Source organism: Oncorhynchus tshawytscha, linkage group LG02 (assembly GCF_018296145.1).
Source record: "Oncorhynchus tshawytscha isolate Ot180627B linkage group LG02, Otsh_v2.0, whole genome shotgun sequence".
In the NCBI taxonomy this organism is placed as follows: domain Eukaryota; kingdom Metazoa; phylum Chordata; class Actinopteri; order Salmoniformes; family Salmonidae; genus Oncorhynchus; species Oncorhynchus tshawytscha.
In genome coordinates this window covers 22,606,371-22,620,462 of record NC_056430.1, presented here as the reverse complement: position 1 = coordinate 22,620,462, position 14,092 = coordinate 22,606,371, and the positions used below count along the sequence as shown (strand labels likewise).

Below are 14,092 nucleotides of genomic sequence, written 5' to 3'. Positions count from 1 at the left end.
AGAAGGTGAGGTCAGTACAGGTGCATTAAAGCTGGGACCGAGAGACTGAAAAACAGCTTCTATCTCAAGACCATTAGACTGTTAAATAGCCACCACTAGCCGGCTACCACCCGGTTACTCAACCCTGCACCTTAGAGGCTGCTGCCCTATATACATAGACATGGCATCACTGGTCACTTTAATAATGTTTACATACTGCTTTACTCATCTCATATGTATATACTGTATTCTATTCTACTGTATTTTAGCCATGCCACTCCGACATTGCTCGTCCTAATATTTATATATTTCTTAATTCCTTTCTTTGACTTGTAGATGTGTAAATTGTTAGATACTACAGCACTGTTGGGAGTTAGAAACGCAAGCATTTCTCTACACCCGCAATAACATCTGCTAAATATGTGTATGTGACCAATACAATTTGATTTGATAAAATGGTATTTTATTTGATACTGTGAACATGGAGATAGACCTCTGCACTCGTCTAGTAGGGCACACAGTAGCTCCATGCAAGCGCCAGGCTGCTGTGGTCCAGTTATACAAATACCTACAAACACTGGAGGGCTGAGTTGCTGAAGATACAGGAGGTAAAATAGTGGCTATTTTATTTTTGTTTATGGTTAGACAATCATTTTCATGTGAATATTTGATGTACCAAAGCGGAGTGCTGAAGTTGATTAAATACTGTATTTCTTACAGCAGCAATACCTCTGGATTTTCTGCAGCCACTGAGACAGCCAAGTCAGTCAGTAGATGCTGAATGAGCAAAACAGACACATGGATTTGCTTTCATTGCTCTGTATTGCTGTATAACATTTAGCTACCCTGCGATTTATTTGCCGACCTGTGCCTGTTGTTTGGCGATGCTTCTCCCATGTCGGAGTGCATATCCGTGGGCGCTTTTGATAAGGAATGTGGTTTGCGTGGCCTAGCGGTGCCCAATAAATAATAAAATCCAATTGTTAGATGCAACCACCCCTCTCCGAATCAAAACCAAACATGGATGTCAATGTCTGCGCTCGCACCGACGCTTCATTCTTCTTCCTGATGCGGGAAACCGTTGCCAAACTGGCATAGGTACGGGCCGGCAAATATCTTTCACGCCTCTCCAATGGTATGCCCTAAGACATAATGTTACTGTTAAAATGACTGCACTTACTGTTATTAACTGTATACATGACAGCAAGCCATGTAGGACTAGCAGTAACCCTATAGCAGGCCTATTATTACCCATTTTTATCTAATACATTAATAGACTGGTTTATTGCATATTTCTCTCTCTTTTCACATGGTGATTTGCATCAAGTGAATTGTGACAGGAGTCATCAGGCCTCAGGCCCTCCGGCAAGGGAGAAACAGAGATAGGGAAACAAGGTGGTTAGAGGGAGCATGCCTTGGACTACACAGTAGGCTACACCTACAGACTGGAATGGTTATTCACTCACCACTTCTTTGCTGATTTTCCTTGGGCTGGTGATTGCATGCCTCATCTGTACTCATCTTTGTGTTTGCCAATCGTGAAATCTGACAAGTAAGAGTAATATTCAAGATATTGTTAACATAAATAAGTACAGTATAATGACTTGCACGTTCAACACCTGAATTAACACCTGAATGAATCATCCTTTCCCCATTATATACATTGAATGTCTTCTCAGATTATGCTTTTACTTACCCAGTTATTTTGCACTGCTGCAGACTACATTTACACATGTAGCAGTGAACATTTAGAAGGCTACAGTCTATCCAGATGAAGAGAAGGACAAGAAGGCGTAGCCACTTAGACTATTAGGATGTTCCCTTATTTTGTTAGTTTGTCACTCACTGTTTACTAACTGAGGGTTGGAGTTGCACAGGTGCAGCTTGCATTTGTGACTGGAAGCGGTTTGAAAGTCACACATACGCCCACACCACAGCAGCCTTGTATTTGGTTGAAAGAAAAGCAGAGTACATTAAAATCTTGAATTTAGTAACTTAGTCATTCAAGTCATTTCCCTTGTTTTTTATTAACAAAGCCCTATCTCCACACATCTTGGAGTAGGTTTGCTACAGAATGTCTCTTTTTTTTCATCACGCAGACTTTTGCCATTCAAGGCCCTATCTCAAATGGACCCCTACACCCTATGCACTTGTAGAGATCTGAGAATATTTGGATTGGTAGATGCAATATGATGAAGCTTCAAATTAGCCTATCAGGGGATAACAAGGTGGAGCTACTACCATATTGATTGCACCTGTCAAATAATTTCAGAACTCCACAAGTGCATATGGTCGGGGGTCCATTTGGGACTGGGTCCTAGTCTGAAACCAGTCTCTCCAATTGTGGACCCAGATGCTCTCTATAGTCTTGCCTGAAAACGTTTTGATCAACCTAACTACAATTTCTGTTAACCTTTCTACATAATATTACAGCTAGGCCTACACTTGTCGACAGGGATAATATAACACAAATCATGTATAATATCAAATTTATCCTGTCAGCTAGCTAACTACAATAGCCAAGAGTTTTGAAAATAGTCTTAGCTCACAGTACCGTGTTTGAAGCATTCATTGCGCGCTGTATCGTTTGCAGCATCCATGCTTGCTAAAATCATATTTTTAGAGCAAGTTTTGAAAGGACATTATTTAAGCCAGTAATGTACAGTTACCACACATTATGTTTGTACTTTTTCCAGCAATAATACGGCAAATTAAAAGCTTAAACATCTCGTTAACAAGGTAATTTTGGTACTTCAATGAGTTCGATCACATTTTCTCCTGTACGCGCCTACTTTTCGATGAGGGTGCAATTGTGGCCCGCAATTCGGGGATTTCCTGCATGTGGGCATTGTTGCATCTGCAGAAACCCCTCTTTATACTTCTGTGGTAGCTAGCTAGCCGTACACCGGTAGAAAGTGTCCTTCACCCAGGGGGGCGTTCCTGGCCACATTCAGGAACGCACCAAATTGCGTGCTGCAGGACCGAGAATCCTTTTCTCCTGTCTTCTGAAGGCACCTGCCTGGTAGAGGCTCTCCGAATCTATCCAATCACCACTCTTATGTTGTTAAACAATGACGTGGACGTATGTATGCTAGAATACGGGGCGTGATTTCGGCTAACCTCGTTTGGGGAAAAAATACACTACCCAAACATAATGATTTATTATATCTGGAGCATCAAGATCACCACTATTCTGGAGCATCAGGATGGGGCTGTACATAGGCTCCCTCTGGTGGCAAAATAGGAAAGCAGCCTGTTTTCCCAACGCACCTGGAGCCTTCCCCTAATTGAACACGTGTGCACGCATGCAGACACACATGTGAATGGCCTCACACTCCAGTTCGGTAGGTGGCGGTGTTGCGATCCGCCAATACAAATTTGAGGGTGAGAGACAGAGAGAGAGACTCACATTGTGAAGCAAAAATATCAGCCTGTTCTGGAATGTGTCACAGTGTAATGAGTTTACTCCCAGTGAAGGAACACAACTGGGATTGTGGAGTTTGGGCTGGTGTTCAGTAAATGAGCCTGCACATTTGCTGTGCTTAAATTGTGTTGTTTCTGTTATCACCCATGATGAATGTATCTTAAAACTATAACACAGTCATTGGGTGTGCTTCTGCACAGCTTATATAATTGTTATGTTCAGGTAGTTCCAGAGATATTAAACTCTTCTCCATCAGACCATCTGTAGTCCTATGCAGACATTTGTATGCACCGAATGGCCCTCATTATTCAAATGATTGTACTCTCAAAATCTGATAGTAAAGTAGACATGAGCTCATTTCCATTGTGAGGGGTTTATGATACATACCGCTTGTGGACTCTACCTGAAGTCTTCTGTAGCTTCAGATTCTATCTCTATATATGCATGTATCCCTTAGTGTCTTTGTGCCCACCCTGCTTCCCGGCTAGAACTGATGGTAATATGACACAACTGAGGTACGGTAATTAGCTATATCAAAGAGTTTCCCAGAGTCCCAACCGACCAGCACACCAAGGAAAGTAACGCAGCAGTTGGTATGGGTAATTAAAGTTAAATAAACAGCACAAAACATTTTGGCCTAATTCGTTTTCAACGCTAAACATAAGTACCTTGTTTTCACTTCAATGGCTGATCCATCCAGGTCTTCTGAAACCACCTCAAAGCCTGGGTTTCTCAGAGTATACAAACTAACAGAACCTTATTCAGGTCAGTGAGGAGAGAAGGAACAAGGGGATACTTGACAGAGTGAGCGAGGACAAAACTGGAAGAAGTAGGTAGCAGGGGTTGAGGGAAAATTAAGATGTAGCAGGGTTCAAGACTGAAGAGTGGGTACAGTATGTTTGGATATGTTGGCTAAAGATGTTTTTTTAAAGATTGAGTTACTGAGATCAGAGAGAACAGTGAAGGAAAGATGGAGAAATAAATGGGGTTGTTCTAGTTACCACAATCCCTGAAGTCCCCGTGACCCAATACTAAGTTAGTGCTGAGAAGGAAAGAAAGAGAGGCAGGGAAACAGAAACAGAGACAACAGGAAAAATGTCCCTTTTCGAAAGAACCTAAACAATGAAATACACCTCCCACTGGGCACAAACGTCAATTCAACGTCTATTCCACATTGGTTCAACATAATTTAATTAAAAGTAAGTGGAAACAAAGTTGATTTAACCAGTGTGTGCCCAGTGGGCTTACTCTACTTTTCACAAATCCATCCATGTCCTTTGTGCTCTCCTTCTCCTCGAGCATGTCCCTCCTCGTTCTCAGGTGGTAGACCTCTCCCTCTCTCTTTCTCTCTCTTCCTCTGTCTTTGAGTCTCTGTGTTCTGTAGAGTCCTAAAGGTGAGAAAGGAGCTCTAAAGATATAAAATGACACTTCCTGTCTGTACCTCCTCAGAAAGTTTCAGAAGCACATTCAGAAGTTACAATGTGTCATTGATTGAGTGCTGCACAATCAGAGGGATTGTAGACAGATGTAGAGATGTAGAAAAAAGAGAGAAATTGTTTAGCATGCCAGATATATAGTTGAAATGTATTCCATTTTTAGTTTGCATCCCAATATTACACTTTATATGCATCACAGGAGACTGAATTATAATGTTTATGAACTATGAAATTATGAAAAATATTAACATTCCACCCATGAACCCACAAGGTCATTTGACTGCAGGAAAGGGCTAAAGGGCTACCAATAGAAATGGAGAGTACAGTACATACGAAGGGATAATGTGTTCACCAATAGGACATAACTTTGGGACAGAACATACAGTTGAAGTCAGAAGTTTACATACACCTTAGCCAAATACATTTAAACTCAGTTTTTCACAATTCCTGACTTTTAAATCTAGTAAAAACTCCCTGTCTTAAGTCAGTTAGGATCACCACTTTATTATAAGAATTATGACATTTCAGAATGATAGTAGAGAGAATGATTTCAGAAGTTTATATACACCAATTAGTATTTGGTAGCATTGCCCTTAAATTGTTTAACTTGGGTCAAACGACTCGGGTAGCCTTCCACAAGCTGGGTGAATTTTGGCCCATTTCTCCTGACAGAGCTGGTGTAACTGAGTCAGGTTTGTAGGCCTCCTTGCTCGCACACGCTTTTTCAGTTCTGCCTACAAATTTTCTATGTGATTGAGGTCAGGGCTTTGTGATGGCCACTCTAATACCTTGACTTTGTTGTCCTTAAGCCATTTTGCCACAAATTAGGATGCATGCTTGGGGTCATTGTCCATTTGGAAGACCCATTTGCGACCAAGCTTTAACATCTTGACTGATGTCTTGAGATGTTGCTTCAATATATCCACATAAATTTCCTTCCTCATGACGCCATCTATTTTGTGAAGTGCACCAGTCCCTCCTGCAGCAAAGCACCCCCACAACATGATGTGGCCACCCCCGTGCTTCACGGTTGGGATGGTGTTCTTCGGCTTGCAAGCCTCCCTCTTTTTCCTCAATACATAATGTAGGTCATTATGGCCAAACAGTTCTATTTTTGATTCATCAGACCAGAGGACATTTCTCCAAAAAGTACGATCTTTGTCCCCATGTGCAATTGCAAACCGTAGTCTTGCTTTTTTTGTGGCGGTTTGGAGCAGTGGCTTCTTCCTTGCTGACAGCCTTTCAAGTTATGTCGATATAGGACTTGTTTTACTGTGGATATAGATACTTTTGTACCCGTTTCCTCCAGCATCTTCACAAGGTCCTTTGCTGTTGTTCTGGGATTGATTTGCACTTTTCGGACCAAAGCACATTCATCTCTAGGAGACAGAACGTGTCTCTTCCTGAGCGGTATAACGGCTGCGTAGTCCCATGGTGTTTATACTTGCGTACTATTGTTTGTACAGATGAACGTGGTACCTTCAGGCGTTTGGAAATTGCTCCCAAGGATGAACCAGACTTGTGGAGGTCTACAATTATTTTTCTGAGGTCTTGGATGATTTCTTTTGATTTTCCCTTGATGGCAAGCAAAGAGGCACTGAGTTTGAAGGTAGGCCTTGAAATACATCCACAAGTACACCTCCAATTGACTCAAATTATGTCAATTGGCCTATCAGAAGCTTCTAAAGCCATGAGATAATTTTCGGGGATATTTTCCCAACTGTTTAAAGGCACAGTCAACTTTGTGTTTGTAATCTTCTGATCCACTGGAATTGTGATACAGTGAAATACTTTGACTTCCTGACTGACTGAAATAATCTGTCCGTAAACAATTGTTGGAAAAATGACTTGTGTCATGCACAAAGTAGATGTCCTAAACGACTTGCCAAAACTATAGTTTATTAACAAGAAATTTGTGGAGTGGTTGAAAAACAAGTTTTAATGACTCCAACCTAAGTGTATGTAAACTTACGACTTCAACTGTATGTTGTGCATTAAAACAGAATGTACCAGTGTCCATTTGATAATCGGGCCATTGATGTTATACACAGTATAGGTTAGCATGGCATGTAAACCATATGAAACAGATGGACAAGCCATTTGTTCTAGATTAAAACATCTGTTAGTCAGTGGCTAAAAGAGGAAAGTGAAGTTTTGCTGCTTTGAGAGAGTGTATTCTATGAAGTGCTTCACTGTTTGACACTCACACACTGTCTCCATATATGGGTAAAACAACTGTGTTGGCCAGAGAACAGTGGTCTGGTTTATCTCATGGTTGTGTGTATGCCAATTGAATACACGCACAGACACACACATACAAACAAACAGTAGCCGATTCATACAGAAAGCCACTGTGTCAGTTTAAGAGCAGTTCTGTGTTTTCATGAAGCTCAAATTAACAAGGACATGTGAATCAAGACGTGAAGAGGAAGAGAAAATGACAGGACACAAAGAAGAAGTGAGAATGGATGCTATAGAAACAAGGGAGGAACATAGAGAAAGGCTTGCTCCGTCCATAGCGGAGGTCATGATGAAAGGATCATTTATTTCCTGTTTTATTTGTTATAGAGTTCCCCTTCATTCATCCCTTCCTCTCGTTACTCACCCTGATGTTTGTCCTGGCACCACAGGGACGACAGCAGCAGGCATCGCCGTGGGAAACGTCTGTGCACCCTGCCCTAACGACCAGTGCCAATATGAATATACAGTTGCACAATATCCAGGGCAGGCAGGAGATACAGGAGTGATATACCACACAGCATCAGAGCTAAATGAAGGGTACAGAACACAACCAAATTCAGTCGTATCACTGTATCAACACTTGAATTTAATGACATGACAGGAGACAAATTGGACGAAAACAAAGCATTTACAAAAGCCAGAGTGATCTCTTTTACACTAGGTTGATTACACTGTACATGTCAAACACATGCACACTTTAGGGAAATAACCTAACCGAAACATATTGTGTGTGAAATAGTACAGCCATGGAACCATGTACAATAACATTTACATTGCCTTCCAGGGAATGGAACTTTGTCGAGAATTTCAATAAGCATTTCTCTACGGCTGGCCATGCTTTCCTCCTGGCTACCCCAACCCCGGCCAACAGCTCCGTACCCCCTGCAGCTACTTCAAATCAAATCAAATCAAATGTATTTATATAGCCCTTACATACATCAGCTGATATCTCAAAGTGCTGTACAGAAACCCAGGCTAAAACCCCAAACAGCAAGCAATGCAGGTGTAGAAGCACGGTGGCTAGGAAAAACTCCCTAGAAAGGCTAAAACCTAGGAAGAAACCTAGAGAGGAACCAGGCTATGTGGGGTGGCCAGTTCTCTTCTGGCTGTGCCGGGTGGAGATTATAACAGAACATGGCCAAGATGTTCAAATGTTCATAAATGACGAGCATGGTCGAATAATAATAAGGCAGAACAGTTGAAACTGGAGCAGCAGCACGGTCAGGTGGACTGGGGACAGCAAGGAGTCATCATGGCAGGTAGTCCTGGGGCATGGTCCTAGGGCTCAGGTCAGTTGAAACTAGAGCAGCAGCACGGCCAGGAGGACTGGGGACAGCAAGGAGTCATCATGTCAGGTAGTCCTGGGGCATGGTCCTAGGGATCAGGTCCTCCCAGAGAGAGAAAGAAAGAGAGAAGGAGAGAATTAGAGAATGCACACTTAGATTCACACAGGACACCGAATAGGACAGGAGAAGTACTCCAGATATAACAAACTGACCCTAGCCCCCGACACATAAACTACTGCAGCATAAATACTGGAGGCTGAGACAGGAGGGGTCAGGAGACACTGTGGCCCCATCCGAGGACACCCCCGGACAGGGCCAAACAGGCAGGATATAACCCCACCCACTTTGCCAAAGCACAGCCCCCACACCACTAGAGGGATATCTTCAACCACCAACTTACCATCCTGAGACAAGGCTGAGTACAGCCCACAAAGATCTCCGCCATGGCACAACCCAAGGGGGGGCGCCAACCCAGACAGGATGACCACATCAGTTAATCAACCCACTCAGGTGACGCACCCCTTCCAGGGACGGCATGAGAGAGCCCCAGTAAGCCAGTGACTCAGCCCCTGTAATAGGGTTAGAGGCAGAGAATCCCAGTGGAGAGGGGAACCGGCCAGGCAGAGACAGCAAGGGCGGTTTGTTGCTCCAAAGCCTTTCCGTTCACCTTCCCACTCCTAGGCCAGACTACACTCAATCATATGACCCACTGAAGAGATGAGTCTTCAGTAAAGACTTAAAGGTTGAGACAGAGTTTGTGTCTCTGACATGGGTAGGCAGACCGTTCCATAAAAATGGAGCTCTATAGGAGAAAGCCCTGCCTCCAGCTGTTTGCTTAGAAATTCTAGGGACGATTAGGAGGCCTGCGTCTTGTGACCGTAGCGTACGTGTAGGTATGTACGGCAGGACCAAATCAGAGAGATAGGTAGGAGCAAGCCCATGTAATGCTTTGCAGGTTAGCAGTAAAACCTTGAAATCAGCCCTTGCTTTGACAGGAAGCCAGTGTAGAGAGGCTAGCACTGGAGTAATATGATCTTGTTGTAATAATAATACTAAGTAATAATACTTGCCCAAGCCTCCCCAGCTTCTCCTTCATGCAAATCCAGATATCATGTGTTCTGAAAGAGTTGCAAAACCTGGACCCGTACAAATCAGTTCTGACTTAGAATATGTGGACAACTACAAATATATAGGTGTCTGGATAGACTGTAAACTCTCCTTCCAGACTCATATTAAACATCTCTAATCCAAAATCTAATCTAGAATCGGCTTCCTATTTCGCAACAAACCCTCCTTCACTCATGCTGCCCAACATGCACTAGTAAAACAGACTATCCTACCGATCCTTGACTTCGGCGATGTCATTTACAAAATAGCCTCCAGTACTCTACTCAGCAAACTGGAAGCAGTCTATCACAGTGCCATCCTTTTTGTCATCAAAGCCCCATATACCACCCACCACTGCGACCTGTATGCTCTCGTTGGCTGGTCCTCGCTACATATTCGTTGCCAGACCCACTGGCTCCAGGTCATCTATAAGTCTTTGCTAGGTAAAGATCCACCTTATCTCAGCTCACTGGTCACCATAACAACACCCACCCGTAGCACACGCTCCAGAAGGTATTCTCACTGGTCATCCCCAAAGCCAACACCTACTTTGGCCGCCTTTCCTTCCACTTCTCTGCTACAATGACTGGAACCAATTGCAAAAATCGCTGAAGTTGGAGACTTATATCTCCCTCACTAACTTTAAGCATCAGCTATCTGAGCAGCTCACCGATCGCTGCAGCTGTACACAGCCCATCTGTAAATAGCCCATCCAACTACCTACCTCATCCCCATATTGTTTTTATTTACTTTTTTTGTTCTTTTGCACACCAGTATCACTACTTACACACCATCATCCGCTCATCTGTCACTTCAGTGTTAATTTGCTAAATTGTAATTACTTCGCTACTATGGCCTATTTATTGCCTTACCTCCTAACTCCATTTGCACACACTGTATGTAGATTTTTCTATTGTAATTGAATGTACTTTTGTTTATCCCATGTGTAACTCTGTGTTGTTGTTTTTGTCGCACTGCCTTGCATTATCTTGGCCACGTCGCAGTTGTAAATGAGAACTTGTTCTCAACTGGCCTACCTGGTTAAATAAAGGTGAAATAAAATAAAAATATATATAAAACAATGTGCTAACTCTATACAGTACACAAACATGTTAATAACACACTCTTTCCTTTCTTCTCTCACAACAATGCCACAGTCATAGGTATGACACAAACGCATCCATGGGGTTATTTTTGTGTCATTACCCTTCTCTGTCCCCTCATTAAAAACCACTGTATTTTATTTATACTGGAGAGCACCCTGCTGTTTATGGATGTGATTGATGAGTAACCACCTCTAGTCTAACACACCAAATCTGTGTCAGCATTCACTTACAATTAGAAGTACAATTGTGTGTGTGTCATCCGTAAACTTTGAAATGGACTAAAAATAGCAGTATAGGAGCTGGGACAGATTGGCTAAATTTACCAGCTCTTTGTCTCTTATAGCCAGAGAGGTGGGTGGGCGGGGTGTGTGGGGTATGATGACTCAGCAGCACATGACTCTACTCTGTGTGGATAAGGAGGAAGAAATGGCTGGGCCACAGGACTGGGAGCATGTAGGTGGGGCCACAGGACTGGGAGCATGTAGGTGGGGCCACAGGACTGGGAGCATGTAGGTGGGGCCACAGGACTGGGAGCATGTAGGTGGGGCCACAGGACTGGGAGCGGCCACAATGGTTTAGCCAGGCCTCCAAAGGGTGTTTCTGGCTGCTCTAACCTGTGGAGTAAGAGGCTTTCTGTTTGTGTGTACACTGCCCTCCTTCAGTTTGCTGGTTATATGACCCTCTGCCAAATACATATTTTCATGGAAAGTAATAGAGGCAGCCTTGAATTCTGTAGCCTATTCATGAGCTTTACTGGGTTTTATTTTCAACATATAAAGATTGGCTAAAAACATATTAGAGCTTTTAGAGGACTGCATCTTAAGCACCATTGTTGATACTGTTTGTTACAACAACAACAAAACGGAATATCTTCTTTGAGGCAAGTCTCCTAGCAGTGAAAAGTAAAAATGTGGTAAAACTACAAAAACATTTACACCTCTCTCTCAAAATAGATTATGACTCAAATTTGAAGTAATGTTCTACTGGTGGCCAATTATCCCTTTCTGTGTACTGTACTCTCTATTTCTGACTTTTCGACTTTCACGAAATCAAACGCTCTGCCTCTCTCTCTGTACTTGGGATTGCACCTGGACGACGTCACCACCACTGCACTCCATAGCTGACAGGCTGCGAGAGAGTTGCGTGCGAATGCTTCCTTAAACACGCTGAAGATTCCCAGTGTAGCATACAAACAAGGGCAGAGCATAATAACTCAAAGCAAACTTGATCGGGACCCTTTTAAACGCGTTATAAAGGTAAGTCGATTCCCTTACATTTAAATAATTGTAACTCAATTGGAGGAAATCTTCAATATTTGACAAAATTACAGTAAAAGGACACGGTCGAATTGCACACTGACGTCACGATCGGGACGAGTTACTTTCGATAAAAGCGCATTGTTTTTTGTGATTTTTTACAATCAAATCTTACAGTGGTTTAACGTTTTTTGTGTTGATACTTTGGGGCACTACTTAGTACCTACCACATCTGCTGATTGCTGAAAATGAGCAATCTGACAAGTTTCTTTACTACAAAATCACTGCGGGAAAGTTTTAGGTAACCTATGTGCGCTTCAAAGCAACAAAAAAAAACGATACATTGAACCGGGTCAAAACGAAGCGGTTGGTGGGTAACACACATTGTGCTCTCAGATAATGATTTCCTCTCTGTTCATGTTACGTAAGCCATGTTCTGTGGGAATCCTTATTCATATACTTTCCTCGCCTGCTTTTGGGAGCCTCATTTTACGGTCTGTCAAATGCTGTTTTGGTTGTTAGTAGGCTAATTCAATGCGCTTTACGGACTCTCCGTTTTTGTGAGAATTAAGTTGATAAAAGTGAATCATCAATCAACTTTTGGTCATCCTCGTCTAGTTTAGATGTCTTCATGGGTCCGGGTGGACCCGATATACCCGAGACCTGACCCTGGCACTATTGGATTGGGGGCTGAAGAATACTAACATGTCCCTCAGGTCTGGGTCAGGTCCTGTAGCATATTTTATTTTACGCTAATAAGCTGAATTTCTTTACTTATAAAAGGCCTAGCCAACATATAAAACATATTCCTTAACCAGTAGAGCAACTTGGCTGATAAGAGGGAAAAAAATAAATTGTCACTCTAGTCCAGGTTGAGTCTAGGTTGAGATGTCCTCTGCTCCATTTGGGTTCGGGTCTCCATTTCTTTAAAGATAAGTAAATGTAGTTGGGTCAAGTTTTTGGACACGTGAAGACCTGTAGTCTTTAGTTTCCATGGGCCTTGAGCTGCAATATGGTCCCAAAGGTGTTCTGAACAAATTGTTATTTGTGTGGAAGGATCTGGTCCATTTCAGCTGCCACCAAAGTACATGATGTACACTATCATTTTTCTCTAGACTTTATGCCACAATGTTATTACTCTTCTATGTTACTGTGGTTACCACACACTCATGAGTCACTAGTGTTTGCTAGTGCCCCTTGTAGTAATCTAGGAATTCTGCAAAACAAGCCCACAACCACAAGTTGTCATTTACAGTCGTTGGTGTCAATCACCACACAATACAGTGGGTCTATGCAACCTAGAAATTAAACATTTGTGACCACTGGCCCAGACTTTTTTTCAACATTTGTCTGCGCTGCCTACTGAGAGGAAATGTATAGAAAGATGATAATACATTTTACCAACTGTATTTATCTAATTTTATTTTTATTTTATTTTTTATTTTTTATTGTCACATGCGCTGAATACAACTAGTGTAGACTTTACTGTGAAATGCTTGCTTACGAGCCCTTTCCAATGATGCAAAGTTTAAAAATAAAATAGTTCCACGAAGAATGAAATAAAATACACAAGAATGGAGCTTCAGCGAGTACCAGTACCAGATCATTGTTTAGAGGTATGAGGTATTTGAGGTAGATACAGTGGGGCAAAAAAGTATTTAGTCTGCCACCAATTGTGCAAGTTCTCCCACTTACAAAGATGAGAGAGGCCTGTAATTTTCATCATAGGTACACTTCAACTATGACAGACAAAATTAGAAAACAATCCAGAAAATCACATTTGTAGGATTTTTTATGAATTTATTTGCAAATTATGGTGGAAAATAAGTATTTGTTCAATAACAAAAGTTTATCTCAATACTTTGTTATATACCCTTTGTTGGCAATGACAGAGGTCAAACGTTTTCTGTAAGTCTTCACAAGGTTTTTCACACACTGTTGCTGGTATTTTGGCCCATTCCTCCATGCAGATCTCCTCTAGAGCAGTGATGTTTTGGGGCTGTTGCTGGGCAACACAGACTTTCAACTCCCTCCAAAGATTTTCTATGGAGTTGAGATCTGGAGACTGGCTAGGCCACTCCAGGACCTTGAAATGCTTCTTACGAAGCCACTCCTTCGTTGCCCGGGCAGTGTGTTTGGGATCATTGTCAAGCTGAAAGACCCAGCCACATTTAATCTTCAATGCCCTTGCTGATGGAGGGAGGTTGTCACTCAAAATCTCACGATACATGGCCCCATTCATTCTTTCCTTTACATG

At 42.3% G+C, this 14,092-nt stretch overlaps 1 protein-coding gene across 2 annotated transcripts in view; it reads left to right on the top strand.

Moving 5' to 3' along the window:
- Window positions 1–11,275: 11,275 nt before the first annotated feature.
- Window positions 11,276–14,092, top strand: part of LOC112219327 (protein kinase C delta type) — a 35,515-nt gene continuing 32,698 nt past the window's right edge. The window contains exon 1 of one of the 2 annotated variants that reach the window (XM_024380485.2): window positions 11,276–11,459. The gene's annotated coding sequence lies outside the window, so the exon portion shown is untranslated. Of the gene's footprint in view, window positions 11,460–11,700; window positions 11,836–14,092 lie in introns of those variants that run through there. The other variant, XM_024380477.2, reaches the window with a different exon arrangement.